The sequence below is a fragment of the Coenobita brevimanus genome, chromosome 23 (assembly GCF_032717465.1).
Source record: "Coenobita brevimanus isolate Jiangsu-jjx chromosome 23, ASM3271746v2, whole genome shotgun sequence".
Lineage (NCBI taxonomy): Eukaryota > Metazoa > Arthropoda > Malacostraca > Decapoda > Coenobitidae > Coenobita > Coenobita brevimanus.
Genome location: NC_136976.1, coordinates 34,648,827 through 34,676,326, shown reverse-complemented (window position 1 = coordinate 34,676,326; position 27,500 = coordinate 34,648,827).

Sequence of the window (27,500 nt, the reverse complement as noted above, 5' to 3'; positions counted from 1 at the left end):
AAGAAAAGTCTGTGCTATGCAGGTATGTAAGAATTTGGGTTAACGGTAACATGTGAAGGTGTGTGCACCATCTGTGTTTGGTACGTGGAGGAGTGCTGGGATTCAGGGAACGGGCTGGCTACATCGCCCCTTCTCAAACCCATATACTGCAAACAACAGATAAATGGAAGCAAAACAAAGACATTTTAAGGGTAGGGCTCCGACAATTCAGTGGTTACATCATGGTGTTAGTCAGCTGGGCATTGTTTGGTGACCCAGCAGGGGAGGCCTTTAGAACGACCTTCTGTGGGTGCAACTGTGTAAGGGCAAGTACAATGATCTTTATTCTTTTTATCAGCAGTCGGTTACACTCAGAGGTTTATTTGTTATTTTTTTTTACTTGTATATTTACTTTTTGATATTCATTTGTCATTTATTTATTTTAATTTATTTGTTTACTTTTGCATGGATTAGATTTAGCCTTCATTTACTTCTCCACTTCGAGATCTTTCCGAAAAGCTGAATAAAATCGTTTGGAGGTAGGGAGAATAAATCGGTGAAAAACACGTCATCGGACTGAAGAATATAAAAAGACAGCATGTGTCCCTTCAAGTCGTAGGGACAAGAGCTACCGGGGTGCGCTTGCTCACCAGTCAACATGGGACGCTTCAGAGCACCGGAATCTAAAACTGCAAGAGAACTGTCTAACATATGTTCGATCTCTAACGGCTGGTTTGAAGCAGGCAAGCTAACTTTAGCACGGATCGACCGCTCAGTGTAATACAACTGGGACACAAAAACGCCTGAAACTGGCCCCCAAATGAAACCCCGCCCGTGATATTTCGTTTGGCACCTACTGGGAACCCAACGGCTGTAGACACCGAGTTTCATCGGATTTCAACGATTAGTTTCAGAGTTTTTTGACACACACACACACACACACACACACACACACACACACACACACACACACACACACACACACACTACTTAAATAATACATTTGATTTGCCAGAACCATATAAAACATTCTCTTATTTATGTATTTGTTTACTGCCTGAAACGCACTTTTTGAGAGTCTGCCTCGACAAATGGGTTTGAGGAATTTCTGTCTCTAATGAGAAACAACCTCCCTTCTCAGATCGCACCACCCTTCCTTGTGTACATCGCATTATTTCATTTGATCCTTTCCTTGTCATCTCAATAAGCATTCCCTGGTGTAAAATATATAAAGACATTCTCTGGTTTATGATGTCAAGGTTAGCAGTGTGAAATACAAAGAGTAAAGTGTGTAGGGAAGCGATGTGAAACAGAGAGGAATACAGTTAAGAGGGGCGGTATGACGTGGAGTACAGTGTATGGCAGTAGGAGTCGTGAAATATAGACAAGAACAGTTACTAAAGAGATTGTAATATAGAGGAATGTGTCACGAGTCGGTGCGATTTTGTATTTGAATAAACTCGTGACATCAACTTTGGTGGGAAACCGCGAATTCTAGTGGAATCCCAGTATTTATCGATCAGTTTAACCGCTACGTATTCACCAGGTCGGGAGTGTTTTCAGAACAATTTTTCACTGTATCATAAATGATCGTCTTTGTGCGAGACATTAGCACTTCCGCTGAGCGATTTATTATGGGCGTGTTTCGCTCATTCTAGCCGTTAGCAATGCGGCCACAACACTCGATTTGAAGTCAGTCAAGGTTTGAGCGCCGCGGAAGCAGGTAGTGTGTGTGGCAGCGTCCTTCCTCACAATGACACCTAGTTCCCACCGCCGCCATTGGATTCCCACCTAGCGTGATTGGTGAGAGGCTCAGCGTGTGCAGTGTCCTTCCTCAGTAACGACACCCAGGCATCTGCTTTGTCCACTTTTCTGACCAGTATTTTTTTTTCGTATTTTCCTAGGTTTAAGAGTTAGCTTTTGAGTGAGCGAGTGAGTGCGATCTCCTTATTTTGAATTCATTTTGAAATGTAACGTAAATTTATTTTATTGTAATCAATAAATTTAACAGTTCTTTTTCTTGAGCTTAATGTAATGTAAACTCGTGTTTTATTTTCCATATTAAGCTTATTTCACTTATAGCGCCTAGTTTGCATAAACGCTTTGCTATTCATAACTGGTACTTGGGCCAGTCCATTTGTATTAAGCTTAAAATCCGTTGTGCAACCAGGAGTTAATGCATCAGCAAGAACCTGTTATTGTTAATAGCATTAGTTGTTGATTGTCAGGGGTGAAGTCACTTTCTCCAGAGGCTAACAGTACTAACAAACAGCAATTGTGAGGAATTAGTCTCTACTGTGTACTGTTGAGAAAGTTTATAAATTCTCGTCCTTAGAGACTCGGCGAAGTAAGCCGGCATAAAGTAATCATTGCTTGATTTTCACAAGGCAATTCATTGTCCTGTTCTCAGTATTATTGAAAAATATCCTTTAATATTGTATGCATATACATCAAAAACCCCGTGACAATTGGCGACCTCATACCAGGATATTAACTCCTAGCTCTAAAGCAATTCACGAGATAATACTCACTCGTTCATACTTAGGTATTTATCATTAAAGTCTATAGGCACTATCTTACTGGTGATTATTGACTCAGTTCTATTAATTTACGTAATAGTTGACAGTCAGTTGTTTGTTTAATTTTCTTTCTTTACCAGTTTAATTAGATAAAACTGGTCACCACTAACCTGTGCCTATATTCTTTATTTTTGATTATTAGCATCTCTCTTTGCAAAAATCGCAGTCAGTACTGAGTTGCTAGTTTACTTGGACTGAGTTAGCATCATGTCTACCAGCATCTATGTACAGGAAGCCAAAGATACTGGGCTTACGGATCTGGAGAAAATTAAGGACTTTGTCCTCTCTCAGTTTAATTACGAACAGCAACGCGAGAATCATGCTTGTGAAGAGCGTCGAATTCAGCGTGAGGAACGCGAAAAAGAGCGCGAGGAACTCGCGAGAGAACGAGAACACGAGCGAGAACGAGAGAGAACATGAATACAAGCGAGAACAAAGAGAACATGAACGTGCCAAGTGAGAAGCACGCGAAAGACATGAACTTGAATTGCTGAAGCTCAAGCAAGATTCCTTGGCTTCAGACACATCTGGTGCAGCTGGCCCAAGCTCCACGAGCGTTCTCCCTGCACATGTTCTGGCAACCCCACACATCAAGCTTCCCCTATACAAGGAAGGCGAGCGAATCGAGCCATACATAGCTCGTTTTGAAGACATGGCTCAACTGTACCAGCTGGATGATGCAGCTAAGCGGCTTCAGTTTCTTAGCCTGTTTGAGGGCCCTGCCCTCGATATTCTCCACAGAATTCGTGGAGACAATCTCACATATGAGATGATGAAGGCTCCACTCGTCAAAGCGTACGGCCTCACAGTTGACGATGCCAAGAGTCAGTTCATGAGGGTGCGTTTACAGGAAAAAGAGACTGCCGTTCAGTTTCTTGACCGGCTTACTGCTTACTTAGGTGAGTGGATGGAAAAAGATGAAACTTCTTCCACGTGTGAGGGGATAATCGACCTTATGCTGCGCACGCAGCTAGAAAAGTCGTGGCCTACTGAACTTATGGCACAGCTTAAGATCTGCCAGGTAAGAGATGCCAGCCAAATGGTGAAGAAGGCTGATGCATTCTTCACTGCATACGGGTATCAAACTCGCAAGCAGCATACCTGGAACAGGAGAGCTGATAAATCTGAGAAACCGTCTCAGACTGAACCCCAGCAACAAGGCCATTCTCAGAATAATGGTCAAGGTCCAAAACCGCATAGGAAGGACCAGGGGCAAAACACTCAGAAGCCTGAGTGGAAAAGGTACAACAGGTACCCTAACCAGCAGCAGTATCAGCCATGCAACCGACCATCAGGACTGTCCTTTTCACCACCAGCTCAAGTGAATAGGAGGCTGGAGGCGAATGCAGCCTTCATTCCTCAGCAGCAGCACGGTGGTCACGTCCCTACCAGTACGGGTACTACCCCACTGTTCTCTAGTCCCACAGCGACAGTGAACCCCCCTCCACAGATGGCCAATGCTCCATCTCCCCAGGCAGTGAGTACGACCCCTCAGGCATCTAATTCACAGGGCACCATGTTTGCCGCATCATTTATTCAGCAGCCTAATCAGTGGCTAGCTGCCTCTTCCACAGGCCGTCCCACAGGTAACAGTGCCTTCCTTGTTCAGCCAGGGTTTGTGGGAGACATTCCTGTGAAGGTCCTGAGAGACAATGGTTAATCAGGTTGCTCTGTCAAGCAGAGTCTAGTTCGGCCTGAGCAGTACACAGGTTGACAGATCCAAGCTAACCTTATTAATGGATCAGTGAGATTGTTCCCTGAGGCATGTATCCAGGTGGCATCTCCATTTTACACTGGTACGACACTCGCAGTTGTCATGCCAGAACCCTTATTTGACCTTATCATAGGCAATATTCCAGGTGCCAAACATAGTTGCACCGAAGATGACGCTACTCAGACTTCGGTTGCAGAAACACAAGCCATGCCTGAGGCTTCAAACTGTGTCACCCCAGTGACCATTGCATCGCCGCAAGATTTGATTTGTAGCCAAGATGTTGTTCAAGAACAACATTCTGACCCGACACTTGCTGCTGTGCGAAAGAAACAAAAGGGTAGAGTGATAAAGTATTCACAGGGAGGTCAAGCCAAGTTCCTTCGTAAACAAGGACGGCTCTACCGTGAGTCATGAACACCCCAGGGCAAGGTTCAACTGCAGTTTGTCGTTCCCGCCAGGTACTGCCAAGCAGTGTTAGAATGGGGTCATTGTTCAGCTTCAGGAGGTCACATGGGCAAAAGGAAAACCCAGGGCCGTATCCGAGCTGACTTTTTCTGGCCAGGGATGGGACGAGACATAGATAATTTTGTGCATTCCTGCAATGTGTGTCCATGTACCACTAATCAGGGGCATGTCCTTCCTGCACCATTTGAAACCACACTCATAATCTCTGAGTCAGTTGAGAGACAGGGCAGTGGTGAAGTGGGTGCAGACCTGATGTCTCGCCCATTGGCCCCACAGGACACATCATGTCCAGGGCCTGTACATACATATGTACTGTAAGTTAAGGGGGAGGTTCAAGAACCCCGCAGAGACAGTCCGAGGCTGTGTATGAATTACCTTGTGGAACGTCTCAAGCTGTGGGCCTCTCAGAGGATTCCCGGAGAATGCACATTATCCACATGAGTATTCACACCCACAGTGGATGTTAAAATGTGACCTGCCCGAGATTGCGTAGGGATTCTCAGCTTCCTGTCATTAATTGTAAGCATAGAGTTAGTTAACCAGTAAACTAGGTTCCATTAGCGAATCGCAGCATTTGATGTCCTGCACAGATGCCCAGTCTTCACTCATGACCACGTTCCCTGGTTAATTTAGCGAATAGCAGCGTTTGATGTCCTGCACAAACGCCCAGTCTTTTCACTAATTAAGTTTAGGGTTTAACCAGTAAACTGGGTCAGCATTTGATGTCCTGCAGAAACGCCTTGACTACGTTTCCTGGTTAATAATGTAAATAGTGTACTTTTTGTAACATAAGTACTGATTGGTAGGTAGAGAGAGAAATGACACTGTTGATGTTCCACCTTGATTGCTTTTGCAGGTGCAGCTGGCGGGTGCAGCATTCCTGTACAGAACAGCTGATCATCCCTGACGCATGCTGCTGCCTCTTCTCTTCTGCCTCGTCGTCATCATTTACTATTGATTTGCATTATGTAATTTTACACTTAGGTACAGTTACACCACAACTGTCACACCTACACCATGTATTATATACATCACGCTACATAACAATTAGGTGTTAATGTAAATGTAGCGAACTTTTCGCTCAGTTTCACCTGAGTACAGGATTTTTCACCATCGTCATGGAGTTTTTCCCTCAAGCTTGCTTCTATTAACGTAAATACGAGTTTTTTTTTCGCTCACTGGCAACTGTGACTTTCTCCTGTAGCAGGATAGCACACACACACCACAGTGTGAATCTTGTGTGACTGAGTTAGGATTTATATGTATGTATATTGAAATTTTTTTTTTTTGAAGAAAAAACTTTTTTTGATTTCATGGGGCGTAATGTCACGAGTCGGTGCGATTTTGTATTTGAATAAACTCGTGACATCAACTTTGGTGGGAAACCGCGAATTCTAGTGGAATCCCAGTATTTATCGATCAGTTTAACCGCTACGTATTCACCCGGTCGGGAGTGTTTTCAGGACAATTTTTCTCTGTATCATAAATGATTGTCTTTGTGTGAGACATTAGCACTTTCGCTGAGCGATTTATTATGGGCGTGTTTCGCTCATTCTAGCCGTTAGAAATGCGGCCACAACACTCGCCTCTTTCTCACAATTTGAAGTCAGTCAAGGTTTGAGCACCGCAGAAGCAGGTAGTGTGTGTGGCAGCATCCTTCCTCGCAATGACACCTAGTTCCCACCGCCGCCATTGGATTCCCACCTAGCGTGATTGGCGAGAGATTCAGTGTGTGCAGTGTCCTTCCTCAGTAATGACACCCAGGCATCCGCTTTGTCCACTTTTCTGACCAGTATTTTCTTTTCGTATTTTCCTAGGTTTAAGAGTTAGCTTTTGAGTGAGCGAGTGAGTGCGATCTCCTTATTTTGAATTCATTTTGAAATGTAACGTAAATTTATTTTATTGTAATCAATAAATTTAACAGTTCTTTTCCTTGAGCATAATGTAAACTCGTGTTTTATTTTCCAAAATAAGCTTTTTTCTCTTATAGCTCCTAGTTTGCATAAACACTTTGTTATTCATAACTGGTACTTAGGCCAGTTCTTTTGTATTAAGCTTAAAATCCGTTGTGCAACCAGGAGTTAATGTATCAGCAAGAACCTGTTATCGTTAATAGCTTTAGTTATTGATTGTCAGGGGTGAAGTCACTTTCTCCAGAGGCTAACAGTACTAACAAACAGCAATTGTGAGGAATTAGTCTCTACTGTGTACTGTTGAGAAAGTTTATAAATTCTCGTCCTTAGAGACTCGGCGAAGTAAGCCGGCATAAAGTAATCATTGCTTGATTTTCACAAGACAATTCATTGTCCTGTTCTCAGTATTATTGAAAAATATCCTTTAATACTGTATACATATACTTAAAAAACCCTATGACAGAATGTACTTTTGGAAAGTGCTTAATTTTGAGGGAGGGATGTAAAATATAGAGGAGCACAATGCAGAGTAGTTCTGTATCTTTATATGTCCATATTGGGTCCACCACAAAACCGCACTTTCTCATCGGAGGAAAAGTAATGGTCAGAATGAGCCCTTCCTCGTGCTGGCAAAGTACGAATGGGGAAGGAATGTCTGTAGGCAGAGTGATACATGTTAAGGTCCAAGTGTTGTACTGGCTGTGTTTTGTGTGGTAGAGTATTTGTAACTGACAGAACTGACAGGATGTGAACAAATGCAAGCACAGGAGAGGGCATAGCATCAGCACCCAGTTTATGTGTCTGCCAAGGCCTGGATTCGAACCCAGTGCTTGGAGTATATACATCACAAGACGAGTACGTTACCGACTGAGCCACAGGAGGGAGGTACAAAAGAAAATTCTGCAGGTCATGAGAAAGTATCTCATAGACGAGGCAGTAAATGATCCGTTATTCGTGAAAAGGAACAAGCCGGTAGGCGACGATGGCCAGCTCTAAGCGGACCAACCTTTGCCAGCAACCAGAAGTGATTCTCGACACCAAAAGTCATTTTTGTATGAAGGAACTCCAGTGAAATATTCCACCCAAGAATCATGGCCTTGGCTTAATAATCTTCGGAGAGCGCTAGCAAGGTCGTAATATTAGCGCTTTTCATATTTCTGCACTTGATGACTATTGACCCCCAGCCTGGCTGATATAGGTCATGCTTGTACAAGGTACACTTTGTACTTAACATCCATAAGCATGCATAGTTTCATTCGGTTCCATCCATCCACTGTGGAGCTTGGAAACTTGAAATTAGCTGAATGGTTCACCAGAGGTACAACTTCTAGGTGGCACTGCCAGAGACTGGAAGTGAGTTGCAACACTTCATATAAGTTTTGTATGGAGGTACTCTAGTGCAACATTCCACCCAAGAATCATGCCTTGGCTTAATAATCTTCGGAGCCTTAACATTTCGCATGAGCATAGTCGTGATGTTGGCTAGATTCACCGTTTTGACAAGCGATGACCTTTGACCCTTGACAAGGTCAATGTAGCACTTAGGTGTACAACAAAAAGGTGTAGTACTAGTCAATGTATAATAAGCATTCAAACTTTCACTGAATTCCACTGAGCTGCTGAGGAACTAGGTGAGCATTTTTGAAAACCGGTACTGGTTGCTAGGGACGCTCAGGCCAATCCTCGCAGGGTTGCCACTCGAAAACTGGAAGAGAAAGGGGGGAAAATGGATGGCACACTTCAGATAAGGGATGAACTCAAGCTTACGCCTAAAGAAGCCAGAGTTTTTTACGCCCATTAGTAATGCTTCTACAGCTCAAAACGTGAAAAGTACGAAAAAGAGCGGGTTTTCAATCCTTGCTAGGCAACGAGTAGTTGTCTTGCAACCCAAACCTTGTGGACACAACTAAGTCATAGGCTGGTCATTGTGTCCAAGTTTGGTCGGAATCGGTTAATTCTCAAGGGTAGAAGTGCCTGCCTCAATTAAACAAGACAAGGAAGAAAGAATACAAGAAAGAAAGACGACGCAACTAACAATCAGGGCAGCATGGAGCTGGCCAATAATAACGTAATTTATTGAGGGTGTTGTGAACAGCCGATGAGTAGAGTTTACATGGGATGAAGGAGTGGCGTGGAAGATTCAGAAGGGGGAAGGGAGGGAAGAAGGGACGATCAGAGATGGGAGGGGGGTGCAGTTTTTATGAAGCAGGGAAGAAAATTAGGTGAAGAGAATGGATGTTTTGTGAGCGAAGGTAGAGGGTCTGTTCGGTAAAGGGATGGGGACTCAGGAGGAGGCTGTTCCAGGAGGGGGTCTTTCAGCAAGACAGTAAATGGTCTCCTATTTGCAAAGTGTCTTATTTACGTAACTTATGGGAGGCGTTGTGGCGGGCCAAAGAGAACAGTAGAGGCGGTGGTGGGGGGGGATGGGTAAAGGGGGGGATATTAATTTTTGCGAATCAGGGAAGAAAGAAGAATTCAGGAGGGAGGGGGGGGGTCAGAAGGGGTTAGGGGGACTCAGAAGGGGTTTATAAATTTTGGTGAGTCATTGAAGAAAGAGGTCAAGAGGTGTGGGGTTCAGAAAGGGTTAGGGGGGGAGGGAGTTCAGAAAAGGCTATGAATTCTCCCAGCCAAAGGGAGAAAGAGGATGTTAAGGAGGGTTCAGAATGGGTGGTGGAGGGGTTCAGAATGGGCTTATAAACCTTTGTAAAGCAGGGATAAAAAGAGCTCAATGAGAGGGAAGATGGTTCAGAAAGGTTGTGTGGGGTTCCGTACATGTTATAAATATTGGCAAACCAGGGAAGAAAGAGGACGTCAAAAGGAGAGGGTATAGAGGGGATGGGGAGGTTCAGAAATTACTTTAACTTTTTGCTAACTAAGGAAGAAAAAGGAGGTTCAGAAGGGGGAAGAGGTTCAGAAGGGCTGGTGGTGGGGAGTTCAGAAGAGATTATAAATTATTGCAATCTAGGAAAGAAAGAGGAGGTTATGGAAGAGAGGGTTCAGAAGGGCAGGTGGTGGGGGTTCAGAAGGGGTTGTGGAGGAGTTCAGAAAAGGAACTATAAATAATCTGAACTCGAGAGAAATATACAGCTTCAAAAAGGGTGTATTTATTGATGTGATTTTTTTACGTATAGTTATTTTGTGGATGTTGTGAAAAGAAGACGAGTAAAACTGAGTGTGTGTGTGTGTGTGTGTGTGTGTGTGTGTGTGTGTGTGTGTGTGTGTGTGTGTGTGTGTGTGTGTGTGTTGGGAAGAGGTTTTTTGTGAATAGGGGAAGAATGGAGAGGTCAAAGGGGTGTGTTCAAAAGGGTAGATGAAGATAGGATTAAGGAAAAAAGGAAGGGAACTGTTTATGAGAGCCAGGAAAGAAGAAAGTGTACGTCAGATGGGGCCCTGTTTTGCCAGGGTAGGTAGGGGGTGTCTGGGTGGTGTCAGGGAGGGAGTCGTTCCGTGTGTCTTGTCAGGTCACCTACTGCCACCATTACCCTGTGTGTCTGTTGCTTCGTCTACCCTCTCCTACTCCTTCCATCCCTCATATTATCTCTACCTCTCAACCTCCCTCTTTCATCTATGTGTTTCCTCTCTCACGACCTTCTTTTTCTTATTTTCTCTCCTTCCCTCTCCCCTCTATCCCATCACATAATCCCTTTCATCCCGTTAATTTTTTTAGTTTCTGTGTGTGTGTGTGTGTGTGTGTGTGTGTGTGTGTGTGTGCGTGTGTGTGTGTGTGTGCGTGTGTGAGTGTGTGTGTGTGTGTGTGTGTGTGTGTGTGTGTGTGTGTGTGTGTGTGTGTGTGTGTGTGTGTGTGTATTGTGCGTTCGTCCATTTTTTTGGATGTGGGCGTGCTCGGAAAATCATTGCGAATGGAGTATTTTTAAGGACATAATTTTTTTGACATTTCTGGTGCGGTGTGCAGTTATGTAAGGTGGTGGTTTTGTGGACAGGGTTTGTTGTATACAGTACTGGTTGTGTATGTGGGTGTATATGTAAGTCACTGTGTATAGATTGATGGCATTGTGTGTGTGTGTGTGTGTGTGTGTGTGTGTGTGTGTGTGTGTGTGTGTGTGTGTGTGTGTGTGTGTGTGTGTGTGTGTGTGTGTGTGTGTGTGTGCGTGCGTGCGTGCGTGCGTGTGTGCGCGCGCGGTGAGTTCTTTAGAGGCAGACAGACAGACAGACAGACAGACTCTCCAGGGAATCAGAATAACCTGCTCTTCACCGAGTACCTGGAATCTAAATATTAATCAAAATCAAATGCTGTTCCCCTTCCTCTATTAATATTTTGATCAAGTATGATATTTCAGCAAGAGTTAATTAGGCCACATTGAATCCATTGTTAATTAATGCCAATATCAGCAGCTTTATCATGTTGGTTTTAATAGAAAGTGGTTTTCTTAATTCAATGGTTAATTGCGACTTGTAAATGAAACTCCACTTCTGTGACTGACTGTCTGTCTGTCTGTCTGTCTGTCTGTCTCTCTCGCTCTCTCTCTCTCTCTCTCTCTCTCTCTCTCTCTCTCTCTCTCCAACATCTATCTATCTGTCTATCTCTTGCTTCCACAAAGCTATTTTTCTTAGATCATGGAAGGCTGGTCGTGCTTTTTTTTTTTTTTTATGAAATATTATAATAGTAGAGAAAAAAGTTAAAGAGTAAAACACAGGCAGAGACAGGAAAGAAAACACGAAGGAAAAAAGAATAAAACCTTACGAAATGGTGGGAAGAGAATAGAAAAGAACGACAAATACGGAGATAAAGGAGGAGGAGACGTCGAGAAACAGAAGTTATATATTAAAAAAATGCAAGAAAACAGACAGATCAAAACAGTGCCAGATATAGGATGAAATATGAAGGAACCAGGCAGAGAAAAATATAAGAACAGTAGGAACACCTAAACATAAAACAGTAAAGGTGAAAACAAGAGAAGGAATAGCGACAGACAGAAAAGCAGACAGGGAAATAGGGAAAAAACAAAGCGAGAGGAGAAGAAGAAGGAGAAGAAGAAAAAGAGAAGAAGAAAAGAAGAAAGATGATAGAAGAAGAAAGAAAGAATGAAAGAAAAAAAAAAAAAGGAACGATACGAAACCAAGAGAGAAAGTAAAAACAAATCGGCAAATCAGAGATGGAGGATGAGGAGGACGAGGAGGACGTGTCACCTAGTAAAGGAAGCTATGTAGGAAGACTGACAAACCAAAACAAAAGCAAGAAAAAAACATACACACTTCAAATCTAGAGAAACATTATCATCATCCTTTTTATCGTTACTCTCCTGATCTTGTCCCCTTCTAAGAGTGAAAGAAAATAAAGGAGCATTTAGATAATGCAGGAGCAGTAAGTAATGAAGAACAAGAACAAAGAGTAACAGGAGTCAAAAACTCAGACAAGGAATCTTTATCTACTGCCAGCCGCCATAATCCCATAACGGGTGGTCACAAACAAATCGCCTCCATGTCTCCCTGTCCTACACCATTTCACTGCCCTCTCCCCAGGTCACAGCCCCCTCTCTCATATACCTCTCCACTCCATCCCTCCATCTCATCCTCGGCCTCCCCCTCCCTCCCCTTCCTCCACCTCACTCACATACACTTTCCTCGTTAGTCTCGCTCTCCATCATCTCCACTTGGCCAAACCACCTCAGTGTATTTCTCCTAACGCTTTCTATCACATCCACATCCACACCACTACGCTTCTTCACTTCCTCATTTGCCATTCTCTCTTTCCACGTAACTCCACTTGCTCCTCTCAAACAACTTATTTCCACTGCTCCCACTCTTGACTTGTGTCCTTCTAACAAGGTCCAAGCTTCACTTCTATACGTTAGAGATGGTATAACAATATTATAATGCCGAAACTTTTCTACTTCCATGCTCACATTTCTTATCACTGCTTCCAAAGAACCAGCAGCCTTTCTTCCTTGTTGTATCCTTTCAAGGACTTCACCCTCTAAACTTCCATCCTTTCTCATCACACTGTCTAAGTACTTAAATGTACTCACATTTTCCATTTCCTCATCACCCAACCTCACTGTTCATTCGGTGACTATTTCTCTCGTAGACCATGACTTCACCCTTTCCCTACATTCACCTTTAGATTCTGTTTCTTACACACTCTCCCAGACTCATTCACCAAGTCTTGCAGTTCCCCTTCGTCTTCATTTAACAATACAGTATTATCTTCAAACATCAGTACAGGAATTTACCACACACTGCCCTCTCTCGTTAGGGCCGCTACAACATCCACTGCCCTACCCTGTATCTCATTTAGAACCCCATCCATATACGGTACAAACGGAACAGCCATGGAGACATGACACATCTCTGCTCCAATCCAACATTAGGACAGAAAAATCCACTCAGTTCGCTATCCACACAGCCTTTGCACCCTCATACATACTCTTCACGGCATTCAACAACTTTAATTTCTTCAGACAATGAAATTAAAGAAAATCTTTAGAGATGCAATCGAAGATAAAGTACAAACGGCACGAGGATAGTTAAAGAAATAAAAAAGAGAAATAAAAGAAGAGAGAACAAGGAGAATGAAAGGAAAGTGGTGGCCACTTCAAGAAATTAAGTACCTAAGCGGCCGTCGGAAACTCTCCACATTAAGGCCACCCCACCGACCTCGAGAAAAAAGGAGAACCTGTGCAAATCGTGACAGTAATGATAACTCTCCTGGCCTTTTAGGAAAGTGTTAGGTGGTGGAGTTTGGCCTCTGAGGATCGTTCTGGGTGGAGTTACAGGCCGGGTGTCCTAAGTGTCACTTCTTGTGGACCGCCCCCTTGAGTCTCAACAGAGGTAATTGAACAGATGAAAGAGACGAATCCCTGCCTCAGGGGATCTGTTTATTTTCTGAAGAATATTTAATACCATCAGCACGAGGACGTATTGTGTATTTTAATTCTGGCTAGCGCTGGACATGGAGTGATTACACAGGTAACACAGTCGACTACGATTAACCTACATGGTAATATCTTGATTATGTTTACGACTACAAACAAAATGGATATATTTACTTACGATTACATGTGCAATCATGATTACAATCGTGTCTACTTATAATGCAAATAATCGAAAAACAGACAAACAAACAAATCAATGTTTAATGGTCCTTTTTTTGCTTTAGTCTTTTTAGGTTATACAGTAATGTGAATTTCAACATTACTTGAATCAAGCTGTGAGAAAGTAGATTTATAGTTAGCTTATTGCGCTAAGGTCTCTCTGTCACAAAGTAGCCAAATATTATCTCCAGGCATATTTCGAAGCTCTAGACCATTTTTACATCAGACCATTAGGATCCTCTGGTCAGACACTGATACCTGATTTTTACCTCGCCCAGACGGAGTCCGATGAGGTATTGTTTTTGGTCGAGTTCGTTTCTTTGTTTGTTTGTTTGTTGGTTGGGTGGTTGATTGGTTTCTTTGTTTGTTAGCAACATTTCGGAGAAACGGCTGAATGAAATTACATGAAGCTTTTAAGATATGTGAGCAACAGTCCCAAAGGAAAGTGATAAAATTTTGAAGGTAATCGAGTGACCTGAAAAGTCAAGATCAAGGTCACTGATTTTCATAGGGCTAGAACTTGAGAACGGTTGAAGATTAGGGACATACAGGAGCTCGTAATATGGGCTTTCATTTGGCACCAAGGCCTTTGACCCTGAATGACCTTGAAAGGCCGAACTCAAGGTCATGGATATTCAGGGATTTATAACTCTAAACTGGTTGAAGAGCAAGAGATATTTACTATTATCATCATATAGGAAATCCCATATGGGTTTTTAATTGGTATCTTAACCTTTTACCGTAAGTGACCTTGAAAGGTCAAACTCAAGGTCACGGATATTCAAGGGGCTATAACTCGTAACTCGTTGAAGATAGAGATATTTACTGTTACCAAGATATGGGAAGTCTCACATGGACTTTCATTTGGCAGCATGACTTCTGACCTTGAGTGACCATGAAAGGTCAAACGCAACATCGGGGATTTTCAGAGGGTGTAACTTGAAAACATTTGCGCCATTACCTTAGACGTTAATCATGCACTGACACGAAATGGCAGAAACGAGTCAATATTTAACAGCAATAAAATAGCTGCTGTCGGTCGAAGTTTGTTGTGCCCGACACCATTAGTTATTTTTTTTTTTTTCTCGTACACAGGCAGGTTTAACTTTATAGTTTAGAGAAAGGGTAGGACGTACAGACTAAATGGGTGGTTTACTTATTAAACTCGCAACCAATAATTGGATCAATTATTTAAGTTTCATTAATATGTGGAAATATGACAGTGTACATAGAGATATACTGAACATCATGATAAACATAGCTGACAAAATGACTTTGTAATCATAAAAGTAACCTTGATTATTATGATTACGATTATTAACTTATACCCTAATGGCCTGTAATCAATGTTCGAGATTATGTTTAACCCATGTTTGGTAGACATACATACAGATAAACATTAGACATACATACAGATAGACAGACAGACAGGGAGCCACACAGATACTCATAGAGCCAAATACACAAACAGACAGATAGATACATAGATAATGGTACAGACAGTCATACATACAGACGAAAAGACAAGTAGAGACACACAAGAAACAGACACAGAGACAGATTGATAGATAAATAAACAAAGGTACAGACAGTCATCCACAGAGACAAAAAGACTGGTAGATACACACAGAGACAAACACACAGGCAGATAGATACAGGACAGATAAACAGGCAGACATACAGGTAAGCGGAGTCCACTTAATGTAGTTTTCGTTCCCGCTTCTTTTCCTCAAGCAACGAGAGAAGCCAGCGATGTTATTCCGTTTCACTCTCTGTCTTTCCTGCCTCCGGAAATCAACTGCCGACCTCGTTTATTTAAGGATATCCCCCACCTCCACCCCTCCCGAAAATATAGCAAAGTATTATTGTTTCTGGAAGGCAGAAAATGTGAAATAATCTTTGAAGCCAATGACGTCTTTTTTTTTTTTTTTTTTTTATAGTCTTGCTTTTTTCAGACGATTTTTCCTGTTTATATTGAAAGGGTTAATGAAAAATAAATTTAACCTCTGGTTCAGGAAACCTCTCGTACAGAAGAGGTGACATGTGGTGTGTGGTACGTAGGAGGATTTGGGCCTCAAGGAACGGACTACTAATCCTATACCCAGTGCTGGACGCAGATTGAAAAAGAAAAATCGTCTGGTGGTAGTGATGATAAGATTTTTAAAAAGACGTCATCGTAGTGAACTGGCAAGCTAGAATGTGATAACTAAGTGATTAATGGTTAATGGATAAGTTTTAAGTGACAACATTTTTACCGTCTTACTGGAAGGAAATTTTAGTAACAATAAAATTGTTTGCGCGCTGGTCGAATAAAATGCGCAAGTCGACCGTGACGGCTAATGGATTGATGGATGTTAAAAGACACACACACACACACACACACACACACACACACACACACACACACACACACACCAAGCAAAGCATATTTGTATTTTTCCTTCTGTAAATCTTTCATTGTGTCTTTCTCACTCTTGTTCACTATTTTTTTTAATGTGCTTTTGTTAAACCTCTCTCTCTCTCTCTCTCTCTCTCTCTCTCTCTCTCTCTTGCAGTGAAGAGGATAAATCTGGCCATTGATATTAAGGCTGGATCACCTAGTAAGGATCGTAAGGTCTGTGTGGACTGCAGTTCCATGTAAATGTTCCTTCTTGTCCCCTCGCCCTTCTCTTTAGGCTTCTAGAATTATTCCCTTTCCGCTCCTTTCTCTCCTTTGCTCATTTTTTTTCAGTTCATACCTTAACTTCCGTTTGCATTCATCTTTTCCTCTTTGGTGCCTTTCATTTCTCTGTCATGTCTTCTCTTATTCTTTACTCTTTTCCTCTAATTCCCATTATTTTCTTTACTCCTCTCCTTTATTCTCGTCTCGTCATCTTTTATCTTCTCTCCTATCTCCTCGTCTATTTCAACTCTTCCTCTCTTCCCCTTGTCCCCTCCCTCTTCCCCTCATTCCTGGAAGCTAGCCAAGTCTGAGACGGAAGTGGGAAGAAGTCTGGAATGGGGGGAGGTAGGGGGAAGGGGAGGGAGGTAGTGTGATGAATGTAGTGGGGGCGTGGCTAAATGGGGATGAATGGAGGGGCGGAGTAGAGAAGGAAGGGGGAGGGATGGAGGAGAGAGGGGTGAATGGAGGGAGAGGTGAGGAGAGGGGAAGGAAAGTAGGAACAGAGATCGAGGAATGGTACTGAAGGAGAGGGTATGGGAGGGAAGGGATGGAGGTGAAGGGAAGGCAGTTGGGGGATGTGGAGGGGAGGGGTGAAGGAAGAGGGAGACAAGACATAAAGATGGAGAGGAGTTACTGGAGGGAGAAGGAAGAAGGATGGGGTGAGGAAGAGGGGCAGTAAAGTGGATGTAGTGCGGGAATTGGCTAAATAAAGTATGAATGGAGAGGGAGGTGCGGGGAAAGAAGAGGGAGGGAGGAAGGAAGTTGAGTGGAGGAGAGGAATGGATGAAGGGAATGAGGGCAAGTTGAGAAAGAGAGAGGGAAAGGTAGGGAGGACGAGACGTGGGAGGGAGGATGGGGGAGGGGAGGAATGTAGTGGGGCTTGGCGAAGGGAAGAGGAAGGAATGGAAGTGAAGGAAGAAGGGAAAGACTTAGAGAGGTATGAAGGGAACGGGTGACTGGAGGCGGAGGGAGAGAAGGAAGTGGGAGGAAATTGACAGAAATGAAGGAGAGGTATGGAGGGAAGGGGTGACTGGGTGGGGAGGGTGGGAGGGAGAGGAAATGGAGGAAGGAGGGGAGGAAATAAGGTAAAGGAAAGGATAAAGGGAACAGGAATGAAAGGAGGGGGCGAGACAGAGAACAAAGTGAGGGACGTGGTTATTTTTAGTTACAGTCCAGATGATAGAGAGTATTGGGCTGGGTTTGGGATGGGGTAGAGTTAACCCCTTCCACTTCATCATCATCATCATCATCATCATCATTATCATTGTCATCCCCATCATCATCATCATCATAGTCCGAGGCGAAACAGGTCTGTGTGGTGTTTGGGACTGGGGCTGGGGAAGTAGTTATAGTTGGCGCAGAGTAGCAAAGTAGGTGAAATGGGGCGAGACGGGGCTATAATTTTTAGGTTTGATGATAAGTAGGGAAGTACGAATGGGGTTTAGTATGTGGAAAGCAGCGAGGAAGAGTGAGAGCGGAGAACAGTAAGGTGGAAGGTAGAGCTTATAATAAATGTGTGTGTGTGTGCGTGTGTGTGTGTGTGTGTGTGTGTGTGTGTGTGTGTGTGTGTGTGTGTTTTAGGGGGTCGGTAATATCAACAAATCCAGCGCACACAGAGTAGAGCCAAATTTTTCGCTTCATAATCTCCCCATGCCCACTAATTCCTTCAGTATCCCTCTTAACAGTAATGCTGTGTCTTTCTTTACTGTTTTCATTATTTTTGATACTTTTCTTCTGAACTCTGGTTACGTTCTCTCCTTTAAAACCTAACCAAGTATTTGGTTCGTAAAGTCTGTACGGTTTGTTCTTCTCTTATTTAACCATCCCCTTCTTCTTTCTTACCCTTTTCTCATTTCCTTTTTATTTTCTCTTTGTTCATTTTATTTTTTCCCCTGGCCCATATTGTCTTCCAATCTTACCTGTCCCCCAGCCCTATGCTTCTTCCTAGTCATTCTCTTATCTTGCCCTCCACATATTCTTCATTTCATATTATCTTATCTCCCGTCTCTCTCTTCCCTCCCTTGCCCCAGTTCGATTTTTTTCTAACCACACGGCACCCGCCTTGCTAAACTTTCTCACACCTCGCCTCAGCAGCTTTGCAAACCCGCCAGTCAACTCTCTAACAGTCTTCCCCAGTCAGTCAGTTTCCCAGTCTGTCACTTCGTCTTTCAAAGGCATTTGTTTTTTTAGGCGTCATAGACTTTTCTTAGTTTTGTTTTTCTATGGCTTGGTTTTCTGTGGCAGAGACATATTTTGCAGGCTTCTGTATTCTGTTCACTTTAACTCTACTTGAAATTGCCCTGTTTGCTTTAACTTGGCCTAAATTTGCCACCATTCCATCTTGAATGCTGAGTTGTAACAAGAGATTAACTCAAGAATATGAGGCTGGCCAAAGAAAAAATTGCCACTTAAAAAATAAAGAACTGTTGTTGTCTACTGTTTTATTCTGCCACTGACAGAGAAAGAGAGAGAGAGAGAGAGAGAGAGAGAGAGAGAGAGAGAGAGAGAGAGAGAGAGAGAGAGAGAGAGAGAGAGAGAGAGAGAGAGGTATTGGTCATATTCCGAGTGAGGCAGTGACACCAAGGAGGATGGATATTGCAGAATACTCGGTGGCCTTACCCCACGTTAATATCTCTGCCTTAATGAGTGTGCCATAATATATCCCTTGTACGTCACGTTGCCTTGTTTGTATTATTATCATACGAGTATGTACATTCAGACGATGCTAATTAATCTGACTGGGACATCACGAGCTATGTAAATCCTCCCCCTCTTCCTTCCAGTCTTATTTTCTATTTTTGTGATTCTTGGGACATCACGGGGAATGTAAATTTCCCTTAAACCGATACTGATTTTTTTTTTTATTACTGGGACTTCACGAGGTATGTTAATCTCCTTTAATCCACACTCCCTGCCTAGCTCTCGTGATGAGCAGACCTCTTGCCAGTCTCTCTCGAGTGTTGGACTCTGCCTCATTTACTGAGGAAGCATTTTCGGGAGTTTTTCCTGTTTTTGGACCTTGCAGGGCTTAGCCTAATTTACTTAGGCGATTTTTCTTATTTTTTCCTGTTTCTGGGTGGACTCTGTCTCTGACAGATAGCCTTTCGAGCTTGTGTGTGTGAGTGTGTGGGTGTTTTGTGAGTGTGTTTGTGGGTGTGTGTGTGTGTGTTTTTTTTTCCGGCCGCCGTTAGTGTCTCTCTGCGTGGTACGAAGCCGAACCCTGAAGGGGTGCCGTTAGGGCATTTCCATGAGGGGGGGCCATTAGGGCCTGGTTATAGGAAGCGCAGAGAGCGGCTCTGATAGAATAGGGAAGACCCGAAAGGGGCAGTGGCGGGGCCTCCCACGTCGCCCTTTAGAGGGCGGGGAGCATAGGTAGCCCGTCACTGTAGGGACCTGCCGGCTTTTTTCTTCGTTTATTGTTTTTCAGAGTGAGTGTTGGTGTAACTGTTTGGGTGTCTGTGTGAGCGGCGTCTGTGTGATTGTGTGACTGTCCCTCAGGGACATGAGATGGACCCAGATCCCCAGGCCCACAGGGCCACCGCGCCAATCCCCGTCTCAGCAGAGGACGTCTCGCCCTGCTGCCACGCCAGGCGCGAAGCGAGAACGGCGTCTCTCAGATTCGAGCTCTCACTCGTCGAAGTCTGGTGACGTCTCTGCCTCCTCTACTTCTTGTCGGCCTAAAGGGCAGGTTCCCCACGCGAGGGCTGTCGCTTCAGCCCCCCTTCCCACTTTGGCACGTGCAGCTAAGGTTGCACGTGCCCATGAGGCTATGGAGGAAGCTGCTTCGGCTCCGCTTCCCGTCCCTAACAACACGCCCTCTGGTGATGCCCCTACAGCTGCCTCTACTGCTGAGTGCCCACGCCGCCAGGCCCTTACCACTGCCATGCCATCTCCACGCAATGGAGCCTGTGCTGCATAGGCATCCATTGTCGACCATTCTCCCGCTGGAGCTGCCCCTGCTGCTAGGACTGAGGACACTGACGGGTTTATAACTGTGGCACGCAAACCACGGCGAGCGCCGCAGGGAAACACCATTCCTCCTGCATCCAGGACTTTGGTGCCACGGCAGCCTCCCTCTACTCATCGCCCTTCAGTCTCGGTCGTGCCTCCTCCACCTCCTCGCTCGTCCTTCCCGGCCTTTCGCGTTCCCCTCCAGGAGGGGTTCAGCACGAGCTACGATGCAGTAGCGGCCTTAGAGCAACACCTGCCGGGCCTCGTAGCTATGAATCAATACGGCCGCGACGACAGCTGTGCGCTGATCCCCACTGAGGAGGAGTCATATCTGTGCCAGAGGAGGACGTCCCATTTGTCAAACTCGTGGAGCTCTCTCCGGGCGCCCAAACTACAAGGGCGACGGTTATGGGATATCCTCGGTGCATGCCGGTGGATATCCTCTTAAGGCATCCACTTGTAGAGGCAGCAGAACGCTGTCAAAACCAGCGAACCAGGGAGGAAACGCTGCAGGTCTGTGTGACTCTGCGGGGGCTTCTCGTGCCATCCCTCGACCTGGGCAAGTGGGGAGCTTTCCATCTCCACCCCTTCACGCCGGAAACGCTGCGCTGCTACCGGTGCCAACGCTACGGGTACCACCGTGCCACCTGCAACTGCCCCGTCATCTGCGGCATGTGCAGTGGCGCCCAAGACACGGACCAGTGCCTGCAGCGGTTCAAGGCAAAGCAACCAATTGCGGCCAAGTGCCCCAATTGCTCAGGACGACACCACGCCTGGCACCGCAGTTGCCCCGCGAGGGTTCAACGTGTGAACCAGGGTCGAGAGAGGCAGGTTGCTTTTGTGCAAGAGCGCCAGGCCACCAGCGCCACTCCAGCTCCCCCCGGCACTTTCATCTGGGGACAACAGCGCCGCCCTCTCATTCAACGCCCACCAACCCTCAGCGACCAGGAGTTCCCTCCATTACCCTCAGCTCTTAATGTGGACCAGACCACAGCAGAGGTCCACTGCCAACAGCCACCTGTCTCGCCACCACCTCCCACTGTAGCGTCCAGTCAGCCTCCGACAATTCTGCCACCAGCACCTGGCTCCACGCCCAGTCCACCCACTGCTCCTGCTTCACCAGTCCTCACTTTCACAGCGGAGGATCTGCAGGACCTGGGTTCTCAGACTGCAGTGGCCATTGCCCATGCAGTCTCACTCAAACTGGGGATCACTCTCAAGGCGGCCTCAATTGCCTCTGCAGCCAATCGCCTCGTCGGTCGAGCAATCGACAGGAAGCTGCAAGGTCTCGACACCCGTCCTGCCCCTCGACGTCCGGCTCACTCTACAGGGGGGCCACGGACTCCCCCACGCAAGCCGGCTCGCACTTTCAAGCGAGCCAAGCCCAGGAAGGCCGCTGCCCTATCTTCCACCCCTCAGCAGAGTCAGCCTCACCCCCTTCCAGAGCAACAACTGACGCACGTCATGGCATGCTCGATGGACATGGCCTCACCTCCGTTGCTGGAGGACGTCCATCTCTGTCTGTCTCCAGACGGCGGGACGGCTCCCCCCTTCGACTCCTTCAGTGGAACTGTTTAGGAGCAAAGCACAAGCTCCCACTTCTGCAGGAGGCGGCCAACAGGGACCACCCCCATGTCATCCTACTGCAGGAAACCCTGCTCCCAGATAGTTACACTTTTCGTCTCTCGGGTTACACCACCCATCTCCTCTCGTATGTTCGTGGCGTCACACGAGGGTGTGCCGTTCTGGTCCAGGACCACATTGCATGCACAGATTTTGACCCTCCTCCTTTCTTTGGATCTGATGTGGAGGTCCAGGGCGTGGTTCTACACCTGGCAACGTCACCCCTGACGGGATATAATGTATACCGGAGGCAGAGAGGCACCCTGGAGTTGGGTGATCTGTTCTTCCAGGCTGCCAGGGGAGCTGTGTATATAGGGGGTGACTTTAACGCCCACCACGCCCTTCTATCATCGCCTCTTCAGTCCAATGAAGCAGGACGGCACATTTTTACTTCTGGAGGAGATGGGTGGTGTCTCCCTCTTAAACAACAGGACAGAGCCCACCCATACTGGGGGAGGTCACCTCGACCTCTCCTTTGTTTCAGCCCCACTGTCAGGCCTGGCGTCATGGTCACTCCACCCCCACCTTGCGAGTGACCACTTCACTCTTTTTGTTGGCCTGCCTCTCGCCCCCCTCCCGCCTCCCCTGCCTCCCACACCACGGTGGGATCTACGCAATGCGGATTGGGTGGCCTTTGAACGTGCTCTCACGGCGGCCTTTGCAACATCTTCTCCCGCCTCAGACCTCGAGAGCCGAGCGGATCAAGCATCAAATATTTTTTCGCAAGCTGCCTCTCTCGCCATTCCATTGCAGCGGCGCTTGGCGAGGTGCTACCGAGACGGCTGGTTTTACTGCGACAGGGTCAGGGAATTGAACCGGAGGCTCAATGCAGCAAGCGAGCAGTACCGGCGGCGCCATACATCTCCGCACCGCCGGTACCTGGTTGCTGTCACTCGGCATGTGGTTTCTGAAAAGCGTCGCCTCAAAGAGGAGGCGTGGATCGGATGGTGTCGTACCCTAGATTCTCACTCCACTCTCCGTGAGATGTTGGGGAGAATCAGGTCCATCTCTGATCCACGTCCTCCTCGTCCGCCCTCCCACCCTGACCCTGCCGCTGAGGCCGGCCGTCTTGCCCAGCATTTCGTTGACCGCTCAGCCTCTTCCAATCTCCCACAGTCCATCAGAGCCCTACAGGTGCAGCTGTCCGCCTCTCACATTGCAGCTATTCAGGCAGCGTGTGATACGCCTGACCCCGCTGACTGTCCAATCACCAGTGGAGAGCAAGAACCACAGCGCTGGGAGGACACTGCACCGGGGCTCGACGGGGTCACGTACTCCATTTTATCACATGCTGGAGATTGCGGTAGAGAGCGTCTGCTTGATCTGCTCAACCTCTCGTGGTCTGAGGGGCGTCTGCCGAGGTCGTGGAAGATGGCTGTCATCCACCCGATTCCAAAGCCTCGCGATCCCACTGCCATGTGCCCCATCTCCCTGCTCAGTTGCATTGCTAAGACAGCTGAGAGGGTTGTGCGGACTCGTCTTGCTTGGCGGCTGGGACCACTGCATCCAAGGATTTATGCTTATCATCCAGGCAGGAGTGCCACCCACTGCCTTGCATCATTCCTTGGGGAGCTGAGGGGCGGTTTGGGGATGGCCGTCTTCCTCGACCTCGAGAAGGCCTTCGAACCGGCAAACCCCACTGTTATCCTGGCGGCTCTTGCAGCCAGGGGAGTAGGGGTCAGGCTCTTATCCTGGGTTCGGGACTTTTTCCGTGAACGCACTGCGGGGGTCCGCTTTCAGGGGCACCTCTACCCTTTTGATCCCCATCCTAATGGCACCCCCCAGGGGAACGTTTTGAGCCCTCTCCACTTTAACGTTCTGATGGAGGAGCTCCTAACTGTGGAATATGGGCATGGCATAACTCTTCTCTGCTATGCTGACGATCTGGCCCTCGTCTTTACGAGGAGGGACTGCTTCACACAGGCGGACTTGGCCCTTTCTCGGCTGCATGCCAAGTGCACCGAGCTAGGGCTGAAGATCAATTTTGCCATGACGAAGTGTCTGCCTTTCGGCCTCCGCCCCCCCGACTTTCCACTGCTGCTTGGAGGTCATCAGCTCTCCCTGGTCACCATCCACCAGTATCTGGGGGTCTGGCTAGATGGAGGTCTCACCTTTGCTTGTCACGTTCGGTATCTGAGGGAACGTGCTTCCAACCGAATGGCTGCTCTTCAATATCTATCCAGGCGGAGTTTGGGGGCATCGTATTCTGTCCTCCAGACTTTTTATATTCACGCCATCCGATCTCTGGTGAACTACAGCGTCATCTGTCTGACTGGACTCACTCCACCAGTATCTTGATCTCTGGAGGTTATACAGAACGATGCACTCCGTGTCATGCTGGGCGCTCCACGTTGGACCCGGGTCGTTAATCTGCGAATGGAGGGTGGTTTGCCATCTCTGGTACGTCATATTGCGCTATGAGTTGTGCTCATCACTCTACAGCTGGTGCAGTGCCGGCCCCTCCTGCCTGTCTCGGCACTCTTAAAACGGCTTATGTGTCGACCACCTGCGCAGGCCCCTCAGCGTGACTGGGCCCGCAATACAGCTGCTATTGTTCATGGGTTGGGAGTTGCTGCGAGCCTCTGTCAGGATCCTGACTCCCCCTTTCCGGGATATGCAGAACCACCACCATGGGATCCCCCACTTTTTCACATTCTTGGTCCCTCGGAGGCTAAACCTTGCTCCTCCTTTCCAGCACTCCTCCGCCAGAAGGGTCTAAGCCGAGTAGTGACTCTACCTTTACCGGACTCGGCCATCTATTTCACTAATGGCTCAGTTTCATCTGATGGCTCTGCTGGGGAGCCTTTGTTTCTGGCCAACTGGTAGAATCTTGGCGACTCTCCCAGGGTGTCTCAGCTTTCCAAGCAGAGCTTGCTGCCATCTTGGGTGCCTTGCGACATGACCATCACCATCATTGCCACCGAGTCATTATTCATACCGATTCTCTTTCCTCCCTGCAGAGACTCCGCTCCTTTTCCCTTTGGGACAATATCTTTCTTCTCACAGCTATTCATACATTTGCATCCCTACTTGTCTGCAGGGGTGCAAATATCATCCTTCACTGGCTCCCTGGACATGTTGGTATCCACAGCAATGAGCTTGTGGATGGTGCAGCACGATCAGCTTGCTCTCTCCTTGATATAACATTTCCATTGCACCCTGGCCCATCGCACCTCATCCGCACTCTAACTGCTACCATCGGCGGGCAATCTATAGAGGACCATCGGCTTTGGGTAACGGAGGGCTCTCGCTCTGCTACCTGGTATGCCACTGCCACTTCCTATTCCCTGCTGTCACCCCCGCCAAGTATACCTAATTATCTTCTAGTGAGGCTCAGGCGCTTGCGTCTGGGGTTTCCATGCTATAGACAGATTACTGGCACAGAGCCAGACCCGTGCACCCATTGTCTAGCCAGATCTATGAAGCCACTCAATCACTATCTGCTTCACTGCCCTGCCACTACCATGCTTAGGCCGCAACCTGACACAGCACTGGCACAGTCTGGGGATGACTTTATGGATGCTGCTGGCATTGTCGCCCGTGCTTCCCTCAACATTCTACTCCAAACGGTGAGGGACTACCCTCCCCCTCGATAATTCAAGTTTGTGCTTCATGCGCACCTCTGACGGGCTCTCTTGCTTGCCCGTGTCCCCACCATAATTGGGGCGAATATCCCAACAACATCCTTTAATACATTTCTTTAATTCTTGGGACATCACGAGTTATCTAAATCCCCTTTAATCCATTTTTTTTTTTTCATTGGGACATCAGGAGGTATGTTAATTCCTCTCAGTCCGATTATATATACATTTTTATCTTACTTAAGCCAATACCATGTGACTTTGTTTAGCTTTCGGAGATGTGTCTAGCCTTGAAATGGTTAATGAAGACGCTGTTTAACTCTTTTGTTTTGTACAGTCCTTTGTGTTGTGGCAGCAGTTACAGCAGGTAAAATGAGTCCTTGGAATGAAGGGGTTAAGGAGTTCATCTGTCTCCTAATGCACATTCATCATCTATCTCTTAATCTTTTTCTTCTTGTACTTTTTCTTTTACTAATAATAAGAAAAATAATTGTCTTAATAAATACTACTACTACTACTACTACTAATAATAATAATAATGAAAATAGTAATTATTATTATTATTATTATTATTATTACCCCCCCTGGGGGTAGGGGGGTTTTTCAAGAATACTCCCCCAGTATCCCTGCTTGTCGTAAAAGGCGACTAAAAGGGTTGGCGGAGGGTTAGTGCCCCTCCCCGGAAAACAACTAACTAAAAAAACAAACAAGAAGCCTCGGACAAGGACTGACCAAACGTTGACGACCCAGGACCGGACAAAGGACTTGGTAATGTGTACATGGAATGTAAGAGGAGCGAATGATGAAGTGAAAGAGAGAGAGATTGTCCAGGTGCTTGAGGATGCGAAAGTGGATGTATGTGGAATAACTGAAACAAAATGGAGAGGAGAAAGTGTGAGAGAATGGGAGTATGGATGGGGTATATGTGCAGGAGTAGATGAGAATGAGAGGGCAAAGGAAGGAGTGTGTATAGTTGTGAGTAAAAGATGGAAGAAGAGCATAAGACAGTATGGATCAGTTGGGTCAAGGATTGTGTGGGTAAAGTTGAAAGTTGGAATACAAATGTGGGCGATTGTGTGTGTGTATGCGCCAACGCAAGATCGTGCTAGAAGAGTCAGAGAAGAGTTCTGGACAAATGTGGAAGTGCGCATGGAAAAGTTTGGAAGGAATGAGAGAGTGTTTTTGATTGGTGATATGAATGGTAAAGTTGGTAATGTGAAGGTGGATGGAATAGTTGGTGAGTGGGGTGTGCCTGCTGAGGTAGATGAGAATGGGAGTGCGTTAGTGGACATTTGTGCTGGGAGGGGGTTGGTAATAGCCAATACCCTCTTCAGGCATAAAATGATCCACAGGTATACATGGCGAGTGATGAGAAGGGTGGGTGGTGAACTGAATGAAAGGAAGGCAATGATTGATTATGTGTGTGTGGATGAAAGGATGCGAAGATGTGTAAAGGATGCAAGAGTGTATAGAGGTTGGGGGAGTGGATTTTCTGACCACTACTTGGTCGTGGCCAGAATTAGGATGCAAGTAAGATGGAGGAATAGAAGAAGGGAAAGACGAGAGGAAGGAGTAGTTGCAAGGAGAGTGGAAAGGTTAGAAGAGGATGAGAAAAAGACAGAGTATAAGAGAGAAGTGGAGGAACGATTGGGCAAATATGAATTGGAGCAGATGGGAGACGTGGAAGGTGTGTGTAAGATATTTACAGAAGAAATATGTGCAGCATGTGATGTGGTGTGTGGAAGGAAGAGAAGACGGAGGGGGTGCAAGGAACAGCGTGGTGGACTGAAGAGGTGAAACAGGCAGTGGCACAAAAGAAGAAAGCATACAATGAATGGATGAGAAATAGGGGCGTGGAAGAAGTTGAGAGGCGGAAGAGAGAGTTATATGTGGAAAGGAAGAGAGAGGTGAAAAGATTAGTAAGAGAGAGTAAGAAGAGAGTGGATGAGGAATTTGGAAGGAATTTGAGTGTAAAGTGGAG